At 59.7% G+C, this 24,576-nt stretch overlaps 1 long non-coding RNA gene across 1 annotated transcript; it reads right to left on the reverse strand.

Annotated features, from left to right (window-relative positions):
* Positions 1–16,579: 16,579 nt before the first annotated feature.
* Positions 16,580–24,312, reverse strand: LOC140486880 (uncharacterized). Its single transcript, XR_011962665.1, has 3 exons — positions 24,198–24,312; positions 23,085–23,200; positions 16,580–16,906 (listed from the first exon to the last, which is right to left on the reverse strand). It is a non-coding gene; the product is annotated as an uncharacterized lncRNA (long non-coding RNA).
* Positions 24,313–24,576: the final 264 nt, after the last annotated feature.

Below are 24,576 nucleotides of genomic sequence, written 5' to 3' on the forward strand. Positions count from 1 at the left end.
ACACACGCACACAGCGAGGGGGGGGACACGCACACACACAGCGAGGGGGGGGACACGCACACACACAGCGAGGGAGGGACACGCCCACACACAGCGAGGGTGGGGGACACACGCACACAGCGAGGGGGGGGACACGCGCACACACAGCGAGGGAGGGACACGCGCACACACAGCGAGGGAGGGACACGCCCACACCCAGCGAGGGGGGGGACACACGCACACAGCGAGTGGGGGGACACGCTCACACACAGCGAGGGAGGGAAACGCTCACACACAGCGAGGGGGGGACACGCGCACACACAGCGAGGGAGGGACACGCGCACACACAGCGAGGGAGGGACACGCGCACAGCGAGGGAGGGACACGCACACGCACACAGCGAGGGAGGGGACACGCTCACACACAGCGAGGGAGGGGACACGCTCCCACACAGCGAGGGAGGGACACGCGCACACACAGCGAGGGAGGGACACGCACGCACACAGCGAGGGAGGGACACGCACGCACACAGCGAGGGAGGGACACGCGCGCACACAGCGAGGGAGGGACACGCGCGCACACAGCGATGGAGGGACACGCACGCACACAGCGAGGTGGGGGGGACACACACACACAGCGAGGGAGGGACACGCACGCACACAGCGAGGGAGGGACACACACGCACACAGCCAGGGTGGACACACACGCACACAGCGAAGGAGGGACACGCTCACGCACACAGCGAGGGAGGGACACGCGCACACACAGCAAGGGGGGGACATGCTCACGCACACAGCGAGGGAGGGACACGCACGCACACAGCGAGGGAGGGACACGCGCACACACAGCGAGGGAGGAACACGCACGCACACAGCGAGGGAGGGACACGCGCACACACAGCAAGGGAGGGACACGCACACGCACACAGCGAGGGAGGGGACAGGCTCACACACAGCGAGGGAGGGGACACGCTCACACACAGCGAGGGAGGGACACGCGCACACACAGCGAGGGAGGGACACGCACACACAGCGAGGGAGGGACACGCTCACACACAGCGAGGGAGAGACACGCTCACACACAGCGAGGGGGGGGGACACGCTCACACACAGCGAGGGAGGGACACGCTCACACACAGCGAGGGTGGACACACACGCACACAGCGAGGGGGGACACACACGCACACAGCGAGGGGGGACACACACGCACACAACGAAGGAGGGACACGCTCACGCACACAGCGAGGGAGGGACACGCGCACACACAGCGAGGGAGGGACACGCGCACACACAGCGAGGGAGGGACACGCGCACACACAGCGAGGGAGGGACACGCGCACACACAGCGAGGGAGGGACACGCGCACACACAGCGTGGGAGGGACACGCCCACACACAGCGAGGGAGGGACACGCCCACACACAGCGAGGGAGGGACACGCGCGCACACAGCGAGGGAGGGACACACACGCACACAGCGAAGGAGGGACACGCACGCACACAGCGAGGAATGGGACACACACGCACACAGCGAGGGGGGACACACACGCACACAGCGAGGGGGGACACACACGCACACAGCGAAGGAGGGACACGCTCACGCACACAGCGAGGGAGGGACACGCGCACACACAGCGAGGGAGGGACACGCGCGCACACAGCGAGGAAGGGACACGCGCGCACACAGCGAGGCAGGGACACGCGCACACACAGCGAGGGAGGGACACGCGCACACACAGCGAGGGAGGGACACGCGCACACACAGCGAGGGAGGGACACGCGCACACACAGCGAGGGAGGGACACGCCCACACACAGCGAGGGAGGGACACGCGCACACACAGCGAGGGAGGGACACGCGCATACACAGCGAGGGAGGGACACGCGCACACACAGCGAGGGAGGGACACGCGCACACACAGCGAGGGAGGGACACGCACACGCACACAGCGAGGGAGGGGACACGCTCACACACAGCGAGGGAGGGGACACGCGCACACACAGCGAGGGAGGGACACGCGCACACACAGCGAGGGAGGGACACGCACGCACACAGCGAGGGGGTGGGACACGCACGCACACAGCGAGGGGGGACACACACGCACACAGCGAGGGGGGACACACACGCACACAGCGAGGGAGGGACACACGCACACAGCGAGGGAGGGACACACGCACACAGCGAGGGAGGGACACACGCACACAGCGAGGGAGGGACACGCGCGCACACAGCGAGGGAGGGACACGCGCACACAGCGAGGGAGGGGCACGCACGCACACAGCGAGGGAGGGACACGCACGCACACAGCGAGGGAGGGACACGCACGCACACAGCGAGGGAGGGACACGCTCGCACACAGCGAGGGAGGGACACGCTCGCACACAGCGAGGGAGGGACACGCTCGCACACAGCGAGGGAGGGACACGCACGCACACAGCGAGGGAGGGACACGCTCGCACACAGCGAGGGGGGGACACGCTCACACACAGCGAGGGGGGGGACACACGCACACAGCGAGGGGGGGGGACACACGCACACAGCGAGGGGGGGGACACACGCACACAGCGAGGGGGGGGACACACGCACACAGCGAGGGGGGGACACACGCACACAGCGAGGGGGGGGACACACGCACACAGCGAGGGGGGGGACACGCACACACACAGCGAGGGAGGGACACCCACACACAGCGAAGGAGGGACACGCTCACCCACAGCGAGGGGGGGGACACGCTCACACACAGCGAGGGAGGGACACGCTCACACACAGCGAGGGAGGGACACGCTCACACACAGCGAGGGAGGGACACGCTCACACAGCGAGGGGGGGGACACACGCACACAGCGAGAGGGGGGACACGCACACACACAGCGAGGGAGGGACACGCACACACAGCGAAGGAGGGACACGCTCACACACAGCGAGGGGGGGGACACGCTCACACACAGCGAGGGAGGGACACGCTCACACACAGCGAGGGAGGGACACGCTCACACACAGCGAGGGAGGGACACGCTCACTCACAGCGAGGGGGTGGACACACGCACACAGCGAGGGGGGGGACACGCACACACACAGCGAGGGGGGGGACACGCACACACACAGCGAGGGGGGACACACACGCACACAGCGAGGGGGGGTACACACGCACACAGCGAGGGGGGGGACACGCACACACACAGCGAGGGAGGGACACGCACACACAGCGAGGGAGGGACACGCTCACACACAGCGAGGGAGGGACACGCGCACACACAGCGAGGGGGGGGGACACACGCACACAGCGAGGGGGTGACACGCACGCACACAGCGAGGGAGGGACACGCACGCACACAGCGAGGGAGGGACACACACGCACACAGCGAGGGGGGACACACACGCACACAGCGAGGGGGGACACACACGCACACAGCGAAGGAGGGACACGCTCACGCACACAGCGAGGGAGGGACACGCGCACACACAGCGAGGGAGGGACACGCGCACACACAGCGAGGGAGGGACACGCGCACACACAGCGAGGGAGGGACACGCCCACACACAGCGAGGGAGGGACACGCGCACACACAGCGAGGGAGGGACACGCGCACACACAGCGAGGGAGGGACACACACACACACAGCGAAGGAGGGACACGCTCACACACACAACGAGGGGGGACACACACACACACAGCGAGGGTGGTACACGCACACACACAGCGAGGGAGGGACACGCACGCACACAGCGAGGGAGGGACAAACACACACACAGCGAGGGGGGACACACACGCACACAGCGAGGGGGGACACACACGCACACAGCGAAGGAGGGACACGCTCACGCACACAGCGAGGGAGGGACACGCGCGCACACAGCGAGGGAGGGACACGCGCGCACACAGCGAGGGAGGGACACGCACGCACACAGCGAGGGAGGGACACGCGCGCACACAGCGAGGGAGGGACACGCGCACACACAGCGAGAGAGGGACACGCGCACACACAGCGAGGGAGGGACACGCGCACACACAGCGAGGGAGGGACACGCGCACACACAGCGTGGGAGGGACAAGCCCACACACAGCGAGGGAGGGACACGCGCACACACAGCGAGGGAGGGACACGCGCACACACAGCGAGGGAGGGACACGCGCACACACAGCGAGGGAGGGACACTCGCACACACAGCGAGGGAGGGACACGCGCACACACAGCGAGGGAGGGACACGCGCGCACACAGCGAGGGAGGGACACGCACGCACACAGCGAGGGAGGGACACGCGCACACACAGCGAGGGAGGGACACGCGCACACACAGCGAGGGAGGGACACGCTCACACACAGCGAGGGAAGGACACACACGCACACAGCGAGGGGGGACACACACGCACACAGCGAAGGAGGGACACGCTCACGCACACAGCGAGGGAGGGACACGCGCGCACACAGCGAGGGAGGGAAACGCGCGCACACAGCGAGGGAGGGACACGCACGCACACAGCGAGGGAGGGACACGGGCACACACAGCGAGGGAGGGACACGCGCACACACAGCGAGGGAGGGACACGCGCACACACAGCGAGGGAGGGACACGCGCACACACAGCGTGGGAGGGACACGCCCACACACAGCGAGGGAGGGACACGCGCACACACAGCGAGGGAGGGACACGCGCACACACAGCGAGGGAGGGACACGCGCACACACAGCGAGGGAGGGACACGCGCACACACAGCGAGGGAGGGACACGCGCACAGCGAGGGAGGGACAGGCACGCACAGAGCGAGGGAGGGACACGCACGCACACAGCGAGGGAGGGACAGGCGCACACACAGCGAGGGAGGGACACGCGCACACACAGCGAGGGAGGGACACGCGCACACACAGCGAGGGAGGGACACGCGCACACACAGCGAGGGAGGGACACGCGCACACACAGCGAGGGAGGGACACGCGCACACACAGCGTGGGAGGGACACGTGCACAGCGAGGGAGGGACAATCACACGCACACAGCGAGGGAGGGGACACGCTCACACACAGCGAGGGAGTGGACATGCTCACACACAGCGAGGGAGGGACACGCGCACACACAGCGAGGGAGGGACACGCACGCACACAGCGAGGGAGGGACACGCACGCACACAGCGAGGGAGGGACACGCGCACACACAGCGAGGGTGGGACACGCGCACACACAGCGAGGGAGGGACACGCTCACACACAGCGAGGGAGGGACACGCACGCTCACAGCGAGGGGGGGGACACACACACAGCGAGGGAGGGACACGCTTGCACACAGCGAGGGAGGGACACGCGCACCCACAGCGAGGGAGGGACACGCTCACACACAGCGAGGGAGGGACACGCTCACACACAGCGAGGGAGGGACACACACGCACACAGCGAGGGGGGACACACACGCACACAGCGAGGGAGGGACACACGCACACAGTGAGGGAGGGACACACGCACACAGCGAGGGAGGGACACACGCACACAGCGAGGGAGGGACACGCACGCACACAGCGAGGGAGGGACACGCGCACACAGCGAGGGAGGGACACGCACGCACACAGCGAGGGAGGGACAGGCTCGCACACAGCGAGGGACGGACACGCTCGCACACAGCGAGGGAGGGACAGGCTCGCACACAGCGAGGGAGGGACACGCTCGCACACAGCGAGGGAGGGACACGCACGCACACAGCGAGGGAGGGACACGCTCGCACACAGCGAGGGGGGGACACGCTCGCACACAGCGAGGGGGGGACACGCTCACACACAGCGAGGGGGGGGACACACGCACACAGCGAGGGGGGGGGACACACGCACACAGCGAGGGGGGGGGGACACACGCACTCAGCGAGGGGGGGGACACACGCACACAGCGAGGGGGGGGACAGGCACACACACAGCGAGGGAGGGACACGCACACACAGCGAGGGAGTGACACGCTCACACACAGCGAGGGAGGGGACACGCTCACACACAGCGAGTGAGGGACACGCTCACACACAGCGAGGGAGGGACACGCTCACAAACAGCGAGGGTGGGACACGCTCACACACAGCGAGGGAGGGACACGCTCACACACAGCGAGGAGGGGGACACACGCACACAGCGAAGGGGGGGACACGCACACACACAGCGAGGGGGGGGACACGCACACACACAGCGAGGGGGGGACACACGCACACAGCGAGGGGGGGACACGCTCACACACAGCGAGGGAGGGACACGCTCACACACAGCGAGGGAGGGACACGCTCACACAGCGAGGGAGGGACACGCTCACACACAGCGAGGGAGGGACACGCTCACACACAGCGAGGGGGGGGGACACGCTCACACACAGCGAGGGGGGGACACGCACACAGCGAGGGGGGGACACGCTCGCACACAGCGAGGGAGGGACACGCTCACACACAGCGAGGGGGGGGGACACGCTCAGACACAGCGAGGGGGGGACACGCTCACACACAGCGACGGGGGGCACACGCTCACACACAGCGAGTGGGGGGGACACGCTCGCACACAGCGAGGGAGGGACACGCTCGCACACAGCGAGGGAGGGACACGCTCGCACACAGCGAGGGAGGGACACGCTCACACACAGCGAGGGAGGGACACGCTCACACACAGCGAGGGAGGGACACGCTCACACACAGCGAGGGAGGGACACACGCACACAGCGAGGGGGGACACGCTCGCACACAGCGAGGGAGGGACACGGTCACACACAGCGAGGGGGGGGACACGCTCAGACACAGCGAGGGGGGGGGACACGCTCACACACAGCGTGGGGGGGGACACGCTCACACACAGCGAGTGGGGGGGACACGCTCGCACACAGCGAGGGAGGGACACGCTCGCACACAGCGAGGGAGGGACACACACACACACACAGTGAGGGGGGGGACACGCTCACACACAGTGAGGGGGGGGACACGCTCACACACAGCGAGGGGGGGGACACGCTCACACACAGCGAGGGAGGGACACGCTCACACACACAGCGAGGGAGGGACACGCGCACACACAGCGAGGGAGGGACATGCGTACACACAGCGAGGGAGGGACACGCGCACACACAGCGAGGGAGGGACACGCGCACACACAGCGAGGGAGGGACACGCGCACACACAGCGAGGGAGGGACACGCTCACACACAGCGAGGGAGGGACACGCTCACACACAGCGAGGGAGGGACACACACACACACAGTGAGGGGGGGACACGCTCACACACAGCGAGGGGGGGGACACGCTCACACACAGCGAGGGAGGGACACGCTCACACACACAGCGAGGGAGGGACACGCGCACACACAGCGAGGGAGGGACACGCGCACACACAGCGAGGGAGGGACACGCTCACACACAGCGAGGGAGGGACACGCGCACACACAGCGAGGGGGGGGGACACACGCACACAGCGAGGGGGGGACACGCACGCACACAGCGAGGGAGGGACACGCACGCACACAGCGAGGGAGGGACACACACGCACACAGCGAGGGGGGACACACACGCACACAGCGAGGGGGGACACACACGCACACAGCGAAGGAGGGACACGCTCACGCACACAGCGAGGGAGGGACACGCGCACACACAGCGAGGGAGGGACACGCGCACACACAGCGAGGGAGGGACACGCGCACACACAGCGAGGGAGGGACACGCCCACACACAGCGAGGGAGGGACACGCGCACACACAGCGAGGGAGGGACACGCGCACACACAGCGAGGGAGGGACACACACGCACACAGCGAAGGAGGGACACGCTCACACACACAACGAGGGGGGACACACACACACACAGCGAGGGTGGTACACGCACACACACAGCGAGGGAGGGACACGCACGCACACAGCGAGGGAGGGACAAACACACACACAGCGAGGGGGGACACACACGCACACAGCGAGGGGGGACACACACGCACACAGCGAAGGAGGGACACGCTCACGCACACAGCGAGGGAGGGACACGCTCGCACACAGCGAGGGAGGGACACGCGCGCACACAGCGAGGGAGGGACACGCACGCACACAGCGAGGGAGGGACACGCGCGCACACAGCGAGGGAGGGACACGCGCACACACAGCGAGGGAGGGACACGCGCACACACAGCGAGGGAGGGACACGCGCACACACAGCGAGGGAGGGACACGCGCACACACAGCGTGGGAGGGACAAGCCCACACACAGCGAGGGAGGGACACGCGCACACACAGCGAGGGAGGGACACGCGCACACACAGCGAGGGAGGGACACGCGCACACACAGCGAGGGAGGGACACTCGCACACACAGCGAGGGAGGGACACGCGCACACACAGCGAGGGAGGGACACGCGCGCACACAGCGAGGGAGGGACACGCACGCACACAGCGAGGGAGGGACACGCGCACACACAGCGAGGGAGGGACACGCGCACACACAGCGAGGGAGGGACACGCTCACACACAGCGAGGGAAGGACACACACGCACACAGCGAGGGGGGACACACACGCACACAGCGAAGGAGGGACACGCTCACGCACACAGCGAGGGAGGGACACGCGCGCACACAGCGAGGGAGGGAAACGCGCGCACACAGCGAGGGAGGGACACGCACGCACACAGCGAGGGAGGGACACGCGCACACACAGCGAGGGAGGGACACGCGCACACACAGCGAGGGAGGGACACGCGCACACACAGCGAGGGAGGGACACGCGCACACACAGCGTGGGAGGGACACGCCCACACACAGCGAGGGAGGGACACGCGCACACACAGCGAGGGAGGGACACGCGCACACACAGCGAGGGAGGGACACGCGCACACACAGCGAGGGAGGGACACGCGCACACACAGCGAGGGAGGGACACGCGCACAGCGAGGGAGGGACAGGCACGCACAGAGCGAGGGAGGGACACGCACGCACACAGCGAGGGAGGGACAGGCGCACACACAGCGAGGGAGGGACACGCGCACACACAGCGAGGGAGGGACACGCGCACACACAGCGAGGGAGGGACACGCGCACACACAGCGAGGGAGGGACACGCGCACACACAGCGAGGGAGGGACACGCGCACACACAGCGTGGGAGGGACACGTGCACAGCGAGGGAGGGACACGCACACGCACACAGCGAGGGAGGGGACACGCTCACACACAGCGAGGGAGTGGACATGCTCACACACAGCGAGGGAGGGACACGCGCACACACAGCGAGGGAGGGACACGCACGCACACAGCGAGGGAGGGACACGCACGCACACAGCGAGGGAGGGACACGCGCACACACAGCGAGGGAGGGACACGCGCACACACAGCGAGGGAGGGACACGCTCACACACAGCGAGGGAGGGACACGCACGCTCACAGCGAGGGGGGGGACACACACACAGCGAGGGAGGGACACGCTTGCACACAGCGAGGGAGGGACACGCGCACCCACAGCGAGGGAGGGACACGCTCACACACAGCGAGGGAGGGACACGCTCACACACAGCGAGGGAGGGACACACACGCACACAGCGAGGGGGGACACACACGCACACAGCGAGGGAGGGACACACGCACACAGTGAGGGAGGGACACACGCACACAGCGAGGGAGGGACACACGCACACAGCGAGGGAGGGACACGCACGCACACAGCGAGGGAGGGACACGCGCACACAGCGAGGGAGGGACACGCACGCACACAGCGAGGGAGGGACAGGCTCGCACACAGCGAGGGACGGACACGCTCGCACACAGCGAGGGAGGGACAGGCTCGCACACAGCGAGGGAGGGACACGCTCGCACACAGCGAGGGAGGGACACGCACGCACACAGCGAGGGAGGGACACGCTCGCACACAGCGAGGGGGGGACACGCTCGCACACAGCGAGGGGGGGACACGCTCACACACAGCGAGGGGGGGGACACACGCACACAGCGAGGGGGGGGGACACACGCACACAGCGAGGGGGGGGGGACACACGCACTCAGCGAGGGGGGGGACACACGCACACAGCGAGGGGGGGGACAGGCACACACACAGCGAGGGAGGGACACGCACACACAGCGAGGGAGTGACACGCTCACACACAGCGAGGGGGGGGACACGCTCACACACAGCGAGTGAGGGACACGCTCACACACAGCGAGGGAGGGACATGCTCACAAACAGCGAGGGTGGGACACGCTCACACACAGCGAGGGAGGGACACGCTCACACACAGCGAGGAGGGGGACACACGCACACAGCGAAGGGGGGGACACGCACACACACAGCGAGGGGGGGGACACGCACACACACAGCGAGGGGGGGACACACGCACACAGCGAGGGGGGGACACGCTCACACACAGCGAGGGAGGGACACGCTCACACACAGCGAGGGAGGGACACGCTCACACAGCGAGGGAGGGACACGCTCACACACAGCGAGGGAGGGACACGCTCACACACAGCGAGGGGGGGGGACACGCTCACACACAGCGAGGGGGGGACACGCACACAGCGAGGGGGGGACACGCTCGCACACAGCGAGGGAGGGACACGCTCACACACAGCGAGGGGGGGGACACGCTCAGACACAGCGAGGGGGGGGACACGCTCACACACAGCGACGGGGGGCACACGCTCACACACAGCGAGTGGGGGGGACACGCTCGCACACAGCGAGGGAGGGACACGCTCGCACACAGCGAGGGAGGGACACGCTCGCACACAGCGAGGGAGGGACACGCTCACACACAGCGAGGGAGGGACACGCTCACACACAGCGAGGGAGGGACACGCTCACACACAGCGAGGGAGGGACACACGCACACAGCGAGGGGGGGACACGCTCGCACACAGCGAGGGAGGGACACGGTCACACACAGCGAGGGGGGGGACACGCTCAGACACAGCGAGGGGGGGGGACACGCTCACACACAGCGTGGGGGGGACACGCTCACACACAGCGAGTGGGGGGGACACGCTCGCACACAGCGAGGGAGGGACACGCTCGCACACAGCGAGGGAGGGACACACACACACACACAGTGAGGGGGGGGACACGCTCACACACAGTGAGGGGGGGGACACGCTCACACACAGCGAGGGGGGGGACACGCTCACACACAGCGAGGGAGGGACACGCTCACACACACAGCGAGGGAGGGACACGCGCACACACAGCGAGGGAGGGACATGCGCACACACAGCGAGGGAGGGACACGCGCACACACAGCGAGGGAGGGACACGCGCACACACAGCGAGGGAGGGACACGCGCACACACAGCGAGGGAGGGACACGCTCACACACAGCGAGGGAGGGACACGCTCACACACAGCGAGGGAGGGACACACACACACACAGTGAGGGGGGGACACGCTCACACACAGCGAGGGGGGGGACACGCTCACACACAGCGAGGGAGGGACACGCTCACACACACAGCGAGGGAGGGACACGCGCACACACAGCGAGGGAGGGACACGCGCACACACAGCGAGGGAGGGACACGCGCACACACAGCGAGGGAGGGACACGCGCACACACAGCGAGGGAGGGACACGCGCACACACAGCGAGGGAGGGGCACGCGCACACACAGCGTGGGAGGGACACGCGCACAGCGAGGGAGGGACACGCACACGCACACAGCGAGGGAGGGGACACGCTCACACACAGCGAGGGAGGGGACACGCTCACACACAGCGAGGGAGGGACACGCGCACAGCGAGGGAGGGACACGCACACGCACACAGCGAGGGAGGGGACACGCTCACACACAGCGAGGGAGGGGACACGCTCACACACAGCGAGGGAGGGACACGCGCGCACACAGCGAGGAAGGGACACGCACGCACACAGCGAGGGAGGGACACGCACGCACACAGCGAGGGAGGGACACGCGCGCACACAGCGAGGGAGGGACACGCGCACACACAGCGAGGGAGGGACACGCGCACACACAGCGAGGGAGGGACACGCACGCTCACAGCGAGGGGGGGGACACACACACAGCGAGGGAGGGACACGCTTGCACACAGCGAGGGAGGGACACGCGCACACACAGCGAGGGAGGGACAGGCTCACACACAGCGAGGGAGGGACACGCTCACACACAGCGAGGGAGGGACACACACGCACACAGCGAGGGGGGACACACACGCACACAGCGAGGGGGGACACACACGCACACAGCGAGGGAGGGACACACGCACACAGCGAGGGAGGGACACACGCACACAGCGAGGGAGGGACACGCACGCACACAGCGAGGGAGGGACACGCGCACACAGCGAGGGAGGGACACGCACGCACACAGCGAGGGAGGGACACGCACGCACACAGCGAGGGAGGGACACGCACGCACACAGCGAGGGAGGGACACGCTCGCACACAGCGAGGGAGGGACACGCTCGCACACAGCGAGGGAGGGACACGCTCGCACACAGCGAGGGAGGGACACGCACGCACACAGCGAGGGAGGGACACGCTCGCACACAGCGAGGGAGGGACACGCTCACACACAGCGAGGGAGGGGGACACGCTCGCACACAGCGAGGGAGGGACACGCTCACACACAGCGAGGGTGGGACACGCTCACACACAGCGAGCGAGGGACACTCTCACACACAGCGAGGGGGGGGACACGCTCACACACAGCGAGGGGGGGCACACGCACACAGCGAGGGGGGGACACGCTCGCACACAGCGAGGGAGGGACACGCTCACACACAGCGAGGGGTGGGGACACGCTCACACACAGCGAGGTGGGGGACACGCTCACACACAGCGAGGGGGGGACACACGCTCGCACACAGCGAGGGAGGGGGACACGCTCACACACTGCGAGGGAGGGACACGCTCGCACACAGCAAGGGAGGGACACGCTCACACACAGCGAGGGAGGGACACACGCACACACAGCGAGGGAGGGACACGCACACACACAGCGAGGGAGGGACACGCACACACACAGCGAGGGAGGGACACGCACACACACAGCGAGGGGGGGGACACGCTCGCACACAGCGAGGGAGGGACACGCTCACACACAGCGAGGGAGGGACACTCTCACACACAGCGAGGGGGGGGGACACGCTCACACACAGCGAGGGGGGGCACACGCACACAGCGAGGGGGGGACACGCTCGCACACAGCGAGGGAGGGACACTCTCACACACAGCGAGGGGGGGGACACGCTCACACACAGCGAGGGAGGGACACACACGCACACAGCGAGGGAGGGACACACACGCACACAGCGAGGGAGGGACACACACGCACACAGCGAGGGAGGGACACACGCACACAGCGAGGGGGGGGACACACGCACACACTGCGAGGAAGGGGACACACACACACACAGCGAGGGAGGGGACACGCTCACACACAGCGAGGGAGGGACACGCTCACACACAGCGTGGGGGGGTGGACACACGCACACAGCGAGGGGGGGATTCGCATACACACAGCGAGGGGGGGGACACGCACACACACAGCGAGGGGGGGGACACGCTCACACACAGCGAGGGAGGGACACGCTCACACACAGCGAGGGAGGGACACGCTCACACACAGCGAGGGAGGGACACGCTCGCACACAGCGAGGGGGGGACACACGCACACAGCGAGGGGTGGGACACGCTCACACACAGCGAGGGAGGGACACGCTCGCACACAGCGAGGGGGGGACACACGCACACAGCGAGGGGGGGACACGCTCACACACAGCGAGGGAGGGACACGCTCGCACACAGCGAGGGGGGGACACGCTCGCACACAGCGAGGGGGGGACACGCTCGCACACAGCGAGGGAGGGACACGCTCGCACACAGCAAGGGAGGGACACGCTCACACACAGCGAGGGAGGGACACACGCACACACAGCGAGGGAGGGACACGCACACACACAGCGAGGGAGGGACACGCACACACACAGCGAGGGAGGGACACGCACACACACAGCGAGGGGGGGGGACACGCTCGCACACAGCGAGGGAGGGACACGCTCACACACAGCGAGGGAGGGACACTCTCACACACAGCGAGGGGGGGGACACGCTCACACACAGCGAGGGGGGGCACACGCACACAGCGAGGGGGGGACACGCTCGCACACAGCGAGGGAGGGACACTCTCACACACAGCGAGGGGGGGGGACACGCTCACACACAGCGAGTGGGGGCACACGCACACAGCGAGGGGGGGACACGCTCGCACACAGCGAGGGAGGGACACGCTCACACACAGCGAGGGAGGGACACACGCACACAGCGAAGGAGGGACACGCTCACACACAGCGAGGGGGGGACACGCTCACACACAGCGAGGGAGGAACACGCTCACACACAGCGAGGGGGCGGGACACGCTCGCACACAGCGAGGGAGGGGGACACGCTCACACACAGCGAGGTGGGTGGACACGCTCGCACACAGCGAGGGAGGGGGACACGCTCACACACAGCGAGGGAGGGACACGCTCACACACAGCGAGGGAGGGACACGCTCACACACAGCGAGGGAGGGACACGCTCACACACAGCGAGGGAGGGACACGCTCACACACAGCGAGGGAGGGACACGCTCACACACAGCGAGGGCGGGACACGCTCACACACAGCGAGGGAGGGACACGCTCACACACAGCGAGGGGGGGGGACACGCTCGCACACAGCGAGGGAGGGGGACACGCTCACACACAGCGAGGGGGGGGACACGCTCGCACACAGCGAGGGAGGGGGACACGCTCACACACAGCGAGGGAGGGGGACACGCTCACACACAGCGAGGGAGGCGGACACTCGCACACAGCGAGGGAGGGACACGCTCACACACAGCGAGGGAGGGACACGCTCACACACAGCGAGGGGGGGACACGCTCACACACAGCGAGGGGGGGACACGCTCACACACAGCGAGGGAGGGACACGCACGCACGCACACAGCGACGGGGGGACACACGTACACAGCGAGGGAGGGACATGCACACACAGCGAGGGAGGGACTTGCACACACAGCGACGGGGGGACACACGTACACAGCGAGGGAGGGACTTGCACACACAGCGAGGGAGGGACTTGCACACACAGCGAGGGAGGGACTTGCACACACAGCGAGGGAGGGACTTGCACACACAGCGAGGGAGGGACATGCACACACACACAGCGAGGGAGGGACACACAGTGAGTGAGTAATATGCATACACACACATACAGAGTGAGGGGAGGACACCATCACACACTGCAAGAGGGGCGCGCACACACACACACACACACACACACACACAGCGAGGGTGGGACACGCACCCACACAGCGAGGTTGAGACACGCAGACAGAGCAAGGGTGGGACATGTGCTCAGAAAGCGAGAGGGGATACACACACACAGAATACACACACACACACAAAGTGAGGGAGGGACACGCACACACACAACGAGGGAGGTACAAAACACACACAGTGAGGAGAATTACACACACACAGCATGGGAAGGGGACACACACACGCATACACACACATATACACAGAACAATGGAGGGACACGTGCACACACAGTGATGTGTCTCCTCGGACATATCATCGTCCAGCTCTCACTCCAGTCTGCTCCTTCACAGGGTCACCGTCTCTGTGACTCCCAGGTACAACTAGGCCTCGATCCTCAGTGCGGATTTATATTCTCCCAGGTGTGAGTCAGCCTCAAACTCCTGCTCCAAGTTGCTCCCTCACACGGTCACTCCCTCTGTGACTCGGTGCTGATTTCGAGCCTCCTGCTCTGCTTTATATCAAATCCAAGTCCCAGTCGGCCTTGACCCTCGCTGCTGATTTATATTCTCCCGTTTTGTGCTGCTCTCTCTCAGGTTCTCTCCCCTTGTGACTCCCAGGTAATGGTAGGCATCAAGCCTCAGCTGAGATTTATAACATCCCATTCCGCACTGCTCTCTTACAGGATCGCCGTTGTGCCTGGAAGACAGTGGGGAAGAGGAGGATTAGACAGAGCAGAGGGTGTTACAGTGATTGAGCGAGCTATATGGGATGAAACAGGTTATCGGGGGAGCTAGGCAGACCTGCAGTAACTAAAGAACGTTACTGGAAGATACAGCGAGATTTTCAGACACTGAAGAAGGCAAAGGAAATAGAGAGATGGTGGATTGTTCATGACGGAGCTTTGTAGAGTCTAAAGGGCTTCAAAGTTTGGGAGAAGATCTGGAGCTCGGGTGCTCATTATTGTGGTTCTGTTCGCCGAGCTGGGAATTTGTGTTGCAGATGTTTCGTCCCCTGTCTAGGTGACATCCTCAGTGCTTGGGAGCCTCCTGTGAAGCACTTCTGTGATCTTTCCTCCGGCATTTATAGTGGTTTGTATCTGCCGCTTGCAGTTGTCATATCCAGCTGTCCGCTGCAGTGGACCGTATATTGGGTCCAGGTCAATGTGCTTATTGATTGAATCTGTGGATGAGTGCCATGCCTCCAGGAATTCCCTGGATGTTCTCTGTTTGGCTTGTCCTATAATAGTAGTGTTGCCCCAGTCGAATTCATGTTGCTTGTCATCTGCATGTGTGGCTACTAAGGAGAGCTGGTCGTGTCGTTTCGTAGCTAGTTGGTGTTCATGGATACGGATCGTTAACTGTCTTCCTGTTTGTCCTATGTAGTGTTTTGTGCCGTCCTTGCATGGGATTTTGTACACTGCATTGGTTTTGCTCATACTGGGTATCGGGTCCTTCGTCCTGGTGAGTTGTTGTCTGAGAGTGGCTGTTGGTTTGTGTGCTGTTATGAGTCCTAGTGATCGCAGTAGTCTGGCTGTCAGTTCCGAAATGTTCTTGATGTATGGTAGTGTGGCTAGTCCTTTGGGTCGTGGCATGTCTTCATTCCGTTGTCTTTCCCCGAGGCATCTATGGATGAAATTGTGTGGAGTTTGACCCCACCCCACAGCTCACCAATAGGAAAAACAACACACTGAGAAACCTACAAAAAAAAACAGACAGATAACCAGGTTTGAACTAGAGAGAATGAAAACTGAAAGCAACAACACCCCCAGATTCTATGGACTACCCAAAGTGCACAAACCAGCCATCCCACTCAGACCCATAGTATCACTACCAGGGACACTATCACACAAACTGGCTCAAGAACTACAGCCGAAACTGAAACACCTGATCAGCGGATCCAGACACTCTGTACAGTCAACACAGGAATTCTTGGACATCATCAGAAATATACACAAAGACAAGGAAGAAACTATGGTCTCATTCGATGTCATGGCACTGTTCACCTCTATCGACAAAACCCTAGCCAGAGAAACAATAGCCAACCTGCTGGACAAACAGAACAGACAACAGGACGGTGAACCTATCAACAAAGACGGCATACTCAAACTACTGGACCTGGGCCTCACAACACACTTCACATTCAACAACCAAATATATAAACAAATCAACGGCACACCCATGGGCTCACCCATCTCTGGACTAATAGCACAAGCAGTAATGCAAAGGTTAGAACAAACAGTCTTACTGCAAATTCAACCCAAACTCTGTGTCAGATATGTAGATGACACCTTTGTAATCGTTAAAAACACAGAAATAGAGAACACACACCGGATCATCAACGCCACACTCACAGGAATCTGATTCACAAGAGAGAAAGAAAAGGACAACCAACTTCCATTCCTAGACGGGACGGTACAGAGAACACCGAATGAAAAATTCACCACAAAGGTATACAGGAAAGCCACACACACAGACCAAGTCCTGAACTATGAAAGAAACCACCCCAACACACACAAAAGAAGTTGCATCAAGACACTGTTCAAAAGGGCCACAACACACTGCAGTACACCAGAACTGCAAAAAGAGGAAGAAGAACACCTATACAATGTATTCGCCAAAAACGGATACCCCCGCAATTTCATTAGGGATTGTCTGTATGGATTTGCTCGACGACTGTCCTCTGATATTGATGAGGGCAGTGCAGATGATGTGGTTTATATGGAGTTCATTAAGGTCTTTGTCAAGGTCCCACACGGAAGGCTAGTCCAAAAGGGAAGATCCCATTGGATTTAAGGTAAGTTGGCAAATTGGCTCCACAATTGGTGGAGGGTTGGTTTTGTGATTGAAAGCCTTTGCCCAGCGGGTGTACCACAGGGATCTGTGCAGGAGCCATTGCTGGCTGTTACATACATTAATAACTTGGATATCAAAGCAGAAGGAATCATTAGTAGGTTTGCCGATAACATGAAAGGTGAGGGTGCTGTCCACAGAGAGGGGGATGGTCTCAGACTGCGGTCTGATATCGATCAGATGGTAAACTGAGCAGAGTAATGACAGACCGAGTTTACTTCTAATCACTGTGAGGTAATGCACTGTGGGAAGTCTAATAAATGAATGATATACATCATGAATGGTAGGTCCTCCTCGAGTACTGAGGAATACAGGGACTTTGTTGGCAAGTCGCTGGATGTCTGAAAGGTGTCAGCACCGGTAGACAGGGTGGGGAATACACCTGAACTGGGAGCAGGAGGGGGACCCACATCCTGGTGGGGGAACGTTGCTGGAGCTGCTCGAGAGGATTTAAACTCGTCTGGCAGGGCTGTGTGACCCCAAAGAGTCGTAAGGCCAGAAAGAAAGTTGAGGCTGGTACAAATGTTCAAGAGAAGAATATAAGTAGACAAGGCAGGCAAGAACATAGCAGACAATTAGGGCAAACTGGTGGATTAAACTGCAGTTATTTCAATACAAAAGGCCAAACAGATAAGGCAGATGAACCCAGAGCATGGATGGGAACATGGGATTGGGAGACCATAGATATTACAGAAACACAGCTGAGGGAGCAACAGGAGCAGCAGCTCAATATTCCAGAGACAGCTGCTACAGGAAGGATAGAACAGGAGGGAAAACAGGAGGAGAGCTGGTGGGTTTGATTGGGGGGAAACATCCCAGCAGTACCTCGAGGGAGGATTCATGTAGGATCGCCCAGTTAAACGATATTAGTGGAACTGAGAAATAAAAATTGGTCATTAGTTTTCTACGGTCGGACGACAGCGATAGGCAATGGGAGATGGAGGAGCAAATATGTCAGGAGATTTCAGATATCTCTTAGAATAATAGGGTTGGAATGATAGGGGATCTTAACCGTTCCAAACCTGGACTGGGATTGCTACTAAGTTAAGCATTTGGATGGAAGGTATTTGTTAAGTGTGTTCCGAAAACTCCCAGTCATTATGTAATTGGCCCAACTGGAGAATGGGACTAAACCTGACCTCCCCTTGGGAAACAAGGTCGGGAACGGGACTGAGGTGTTAGTGGGGGAGCACTTTGGAAAGTTACCACAATTGTATTAGATTGAAAATAGCGATGGAAAAGGACAGGTCTGGTCCACAAGTTAAAGTTATTCAATGGAGCAAGATAGTATTAGACATGAATTTTTAAAGCAGATTTGGGGAGGCTATTTGCAGATAAAGGGAAGTCTAGCAAGTAGGAATATTTTAAAACCGAGATAAAAGGAGCGTTCAGCGCCAGCGTGTTCCTGTTAGTGTGCAGCTCAATGCTGACTGAATTAGGAAACACTGGCTGAGTTTCGAGGCTGTGGTCAAGAAAAAAAGGGGGCACATGTCAGATATAACTGGCTGACTGAAGGGAATCCCTTCAGGAGCATCCGGGCTGTAGAAATACACTTAGGATGGAAATCAGGAATGTAAAAAGGGGACACGAGATAGCTTTGGCAGAGAATGTTAAGGAGAATCCAAAGAGACTCTACAAGTGTATTAAGAGCAAAAGAAGAGCTCGGGACAAACCCGGTCTCCTTAATGATCAATGAAGGCAACGATGTGTGAAACTACAAGATCCAAAACAAATATTTCACTTTGGAACTTACTGTGGATAAAGACTGGGGCGCTCGGGGAACTAAACAGTGTTTGGCCAGACCACTATTGGAATAATGTGTGCAATTCTGGTCTCAATGCCATCGGAAGGATATCGTGGAACATGAAAGGGTTCAGAAGAAATGACCAAAGATGGTGCCAGGGTTGGAGGGTTTGTGCTTCAGGGAAAAGCCTGAATAGGCTGGAGCTGTGTTCACTTGAACATGGGAGGCTGAGGAGTTAACCGATAAAAGGTGTTTAAAATCATGATGGTCATCGACAGGGTCAATAGACAAGGTCATTTCCCCAGGCAAGGGAAACTTTTCAAAGGGGTCTAAAGGACAACTGACTCCAGCAGAGTGGATGGAATAAGCTGCCAGAGCAAATAGTGGAGGCTGATAGAAATACATTTAAAAGGCATGTGGATGGGTGTATGAATAGCAAAGGGTTCAGAGGGATATTGGCAAAATTGTGGCAAATGTGACTAGAAACGTCATGCAGGAGTTGGTCTGAAGGGCCTGTTTCTGTGCTGTACATCTCTATGACTCAATGTCTTGAAATGAGTCCACATTATAGAAAAGGAGGTGCTGGAGGTTTTAAAACATAAAGGTAGAACAATCCCCAGGACTTGATCAAATGTATCTCAGGACACTGTGGGAAGCTGGTGAAGAAATTGTAGGGCCCCTAGCAGAGATATTTGTAACATAGAGAGCTATGTGTGATAGGCTGTTAGACTGGAGGGTGACATTGTGGACAGTGAAGAAGGTTTTCTGAGATTACAAAGGGATCCTGATGAAATGTGTGAATGAATGGCTGAAAAACTGTAGATGGAGTTCAACCTGAATAAATGCAAGGTAAAGCATTTGGTACAACAAACACGGGCAGGACTTATACAATTAATGGCAAGACCTTCAGTTGTGTTGTAGAACAGAGGGACCTCAGGGTTCAGCTACATAATTCTTTAAAGTTTGTAACATGGAGAGACAGGATAGTTTTAAAAAAAGGTGCTTGCATCACTTGCTTTCATTGCTCAGTCGTTTGGATATCGGAGTTGGGAAGTCGCATTGAGATTATACAGGCCATTGGTGAGTCCTCTTCTGGAATACTGTGTCCAGTTCTGGTCGCCCAGTTATAGGTAGGATATTATTAAGCTGGAAAGGGTTGGAAGGAGATTTACTGGGATGTGGCTGGGTACGAAAGGCTTCAGTATAAAGAAAGGCTGAATAGGTTGGTATTTTTCACTGAAACCTGAATGTTGACAGATGACCTCAGAAGTTTATAAAATCATGAGGGGGATCGATAGAGTTAATGGGAGTTGTCTTTTCCCATGGACAGGGGAGTTTCAAGACAAGGCACTACATTTTTAAGTTTAGAGGAGAGACATATAAAAAAAGACATGAGGCACATTGTTACAGAGGGTGGGTTGTGTGTGAAATGAACTTCCCAAGGAAGGGGTGAACATGAGGACAATTACAATGTTTAAAAGACATTTGCATTAGTACAGGAATAGGAAAGGTTTGAAGGGATATGATCCAGGAACAGGCAGGTGGGACAAGATCAGTTTTAGTGTATGGTTAGCGTTAACCAAACAGTGCAGTATGACTCTGACTATGATTATAATGTTGTGTCATTAATTCAGAAAGGCTGCAAGAGAAAGCCAGGGAACTACAGACTGATGAGTGAGACATCAGGGTGGGTCAGTTGTTGGAGGTCATTCTGAGAGGTAGGTCTTACATGCATTTGGAAAGATAAGGCCTGATTACAGCCAGCATGGCTTTGTGCGTGGGAAAACATGTCCCACAATCTTGACTGGAGTTTGCTCAAGATGTGACCAAAAAGATAGACGAAGGCAGAGCAACAGACGTTGTTTCTGGCTTCCGCAAACCCTTGTTCAGGGTGTAGCATGATCCATTGGTTAGTAAGGGTAGATCACAAGGGATCAGGGAGAGCTAGCCAACTGGATACAAAATGGGATGACAGTGGGAGACAGAGGGTGGTGGGAGAGGGTTGTTGTTCAGACTGGAGGCCTCTGACCAGCAGTGTGCTGTAAGGACTGGTGCTGGGACCACTGTTGTGCACCATTTACATAAACAATCTGAGTGAAAATATAGGAGTCCCTGTTATTATGTTTGTGGATACCAAGATTAGTGGAAGAGTGGGCAGGGAATATAGTTATCGAAGGGGATGGTAATCAACTGGGCCAGTGGGCCAAGGCATGAAAGATGGAGTTTAATTCAGGTGTTGGATTCAGTTCAGACAAACCAGAGAGGACTAACATAGTTAATGGTTGGGCCCTGGGCAGTGTTGTAGAAAAGAGAGAGACCAAGGGGTGCAGTTACATTGTTCCTTGGATTGGCATCACAGGGTGACAGGGTGTTGAAAGCAGCAATTGGCACACTTGTCTTCATTGGTCAGAGCATTGAGTACATGAGTTGGAGATATTGGTAACATTGTTGTCAATATTTCTTATAAAGGTTTATGAAACCATGTAGGGTCTAAGTAAGGTGAATTGCCAAGGGTAGGTGAGTCCAAAGCTAGAGGCATAAACGTGAGGTGAGAGAGCAAGGATTTAAAGAGGGAGCTGAGGGGCAACATTATCCACAGACGGAATGGACTGCCAGAGGAAATGGTAAAAACAAGTACAATTACACGATGGAAAAGACACTCGGGCAGGTACATGGAGAGGAGAAGGTTTGAAGGGATATGAGCCAAACACAGGCAAACCCGACTCATTCCATTTCGGAAACCTCGGCCGAAGAGTCATGCAGCACAGAAACAGGGCCGATGTCTCCAGTTATTGGAGGAGGAGACTATTGAGACAAGGCATGTTGTAGAGACTGAAGCACGTTACAGCGATACGGATGGTCATCTGGACTGGAGGTTTCAAATATGTGAAATAATTGGTGAGAGGGGAGGAGATGACAGAGATAGGAACTGTTATAGGAGTTAGAATGATTGAAGACACTGGTCCTCAATACAAGCCATAGATAGTGTTGGAGAAGGAATAGGGAACAGAAAGATCCCAGGCAGCATTACCACCCTCTCGCGGGAGGCCTGCTTTCCCCTCAGTTGTTCTGATGCTCTCTAAGAAAGCACAGGCCTGGACTAATAACTGGGAACTCCCGATGCTGTCTCATTACAACAATACTTGCAACAGACGTGGTGATTGAGCCTGGGGTGTATCTGTACTGTGCTCCCCCTCCAGCACTTTCTCTGTCATGTCTTGTTAGCTGATGTTTGGATCCCCCTTATTACTGTCTGCTCTGTGCACTGGAATGATCTTACCTGGCAGCAGGATTTATTGAAGACTCCCGACCTCCCTGACTTTGTCTTTCTGGCTAACCAACCATTGTCCCAACCAGCAGTTGGCAAGTCTATTGAGTCAGGATCTCCCTGATTACCTGTAGAAGACACAGAAATAGGCAGAATGGGAAATTAGACTGATGCTGTGAGGGTTACACATGTAGAATGGCACTGAGCCCACAGAGATCTGGAAAATCCCAGTCTCCATTCCTGACCTATGCTGCCTCATCTCTCTGGAGTGGAGAATTCTGTTGGCTCATGATCTGGAGTAGCTTCAAAAGTGAGAGACGCTGACAGAGGCAGCAATTAGACCCACACAGTGAGGGGTACCACATGGAGAGGTACTGAGTCACATCACCAGAGTGCCGGGTCAAACAATTTATTTGTTTGTGCAGGAAGAAAGGGTTTTGATTCGTGTTGCACTGGGATATACAAACTGTGAGCAGGCAAAATGATAGCCTAGTGTCATTACTGTGTGACAATTTATCCAGAAACTCAGCAAGTGTTCTCTGGACACAGGTTCAAATCCCACCATTGCAAATGATTGAATGTGAAGTAAATGCTTCAAAAACGATGTAACTAAAAACCTGTAAGTGAGTATTAAACAATTGCTGATGTTAAGAAAAATCCATCGGGTGCATTCCTGTCTTTAGTGAAGTAATCTAAGATGGGACTGGGATATCACAGGGATGACAGAACAACAGCTGAGGGAGGGACAGGACAGGCAGCTCAATGTTCCAGGGGACAGATGCTGCAGGAAGGACAGAAGGGGAGCTGAGAGAGGAGGAGAGCTGCTGGTTCTGATGGTGTGAAACATCCCAGCAGGACTGAGAGAGGATATTCCTGCAGGACCGCCCAGTGAAGCTGTGTTCGTGGAATTAATCAATAACAATGGGGCTTCCCTTTCCTCTGATTGTTCTACAGACCCCGAGAGCCCCGCCCTCCTGCACCTTGACCTTCTCAAGATGGCGGCCCGGAGCACCGCGCACCCTCTTCCCTCAAACAAATGGCGGCCGTGACCCTGGGCCCCTTCCCTGATCAGAGACCGCCACCTCCTTACCCGGGCCTGGAGGTCTTTTCCGAGTTTTTTTTAACCTGTATCCTGGACTTGTGAATTCTCTCCGCTCCTTTCTCCCGGCGAGGCTCCCACACACCGGCTCAGAGCGCCGCTCTCTGGAGCCGATCGAAGCCGCTGCCGCAGAAAACAGCTCCATGTCGCGCTCTCTCTGTGTCCTGATCAATGTGACACTGCGCATGCTCTGCATTGAAACAAAACTGCGCGTGCGTCTGAGATTATCGGTGAGTTTGTAGAGAATATTCATACCTGCACAGACTGATGGGTAAAATATTAGTCATTAACAATTGCTTTGTCGAGTATAGTCATAGAGATTTCTAGCATGTGAACAGATTGTTTGGTCCAACTCGACCATACCGGCTAGGTATGTAAATTAGTAATCGTTCTGGGAGTTTGAAA

Source organism: Chiloscyllium punctatum, chromosome 16, assembly GCF_047496795.1.
Source record: "Chiloscyllium punctatum isolate Juve2018m chromosome 16, sChiPun1.3, whole genome shotgun sequence".
NCBI lineage: Eukaryota > Metazoa > Chordata > Chondrichthyes > Orectolobiformes > Hemiscylliidae > Chiloscyllium > Chiloscyllium punctatum.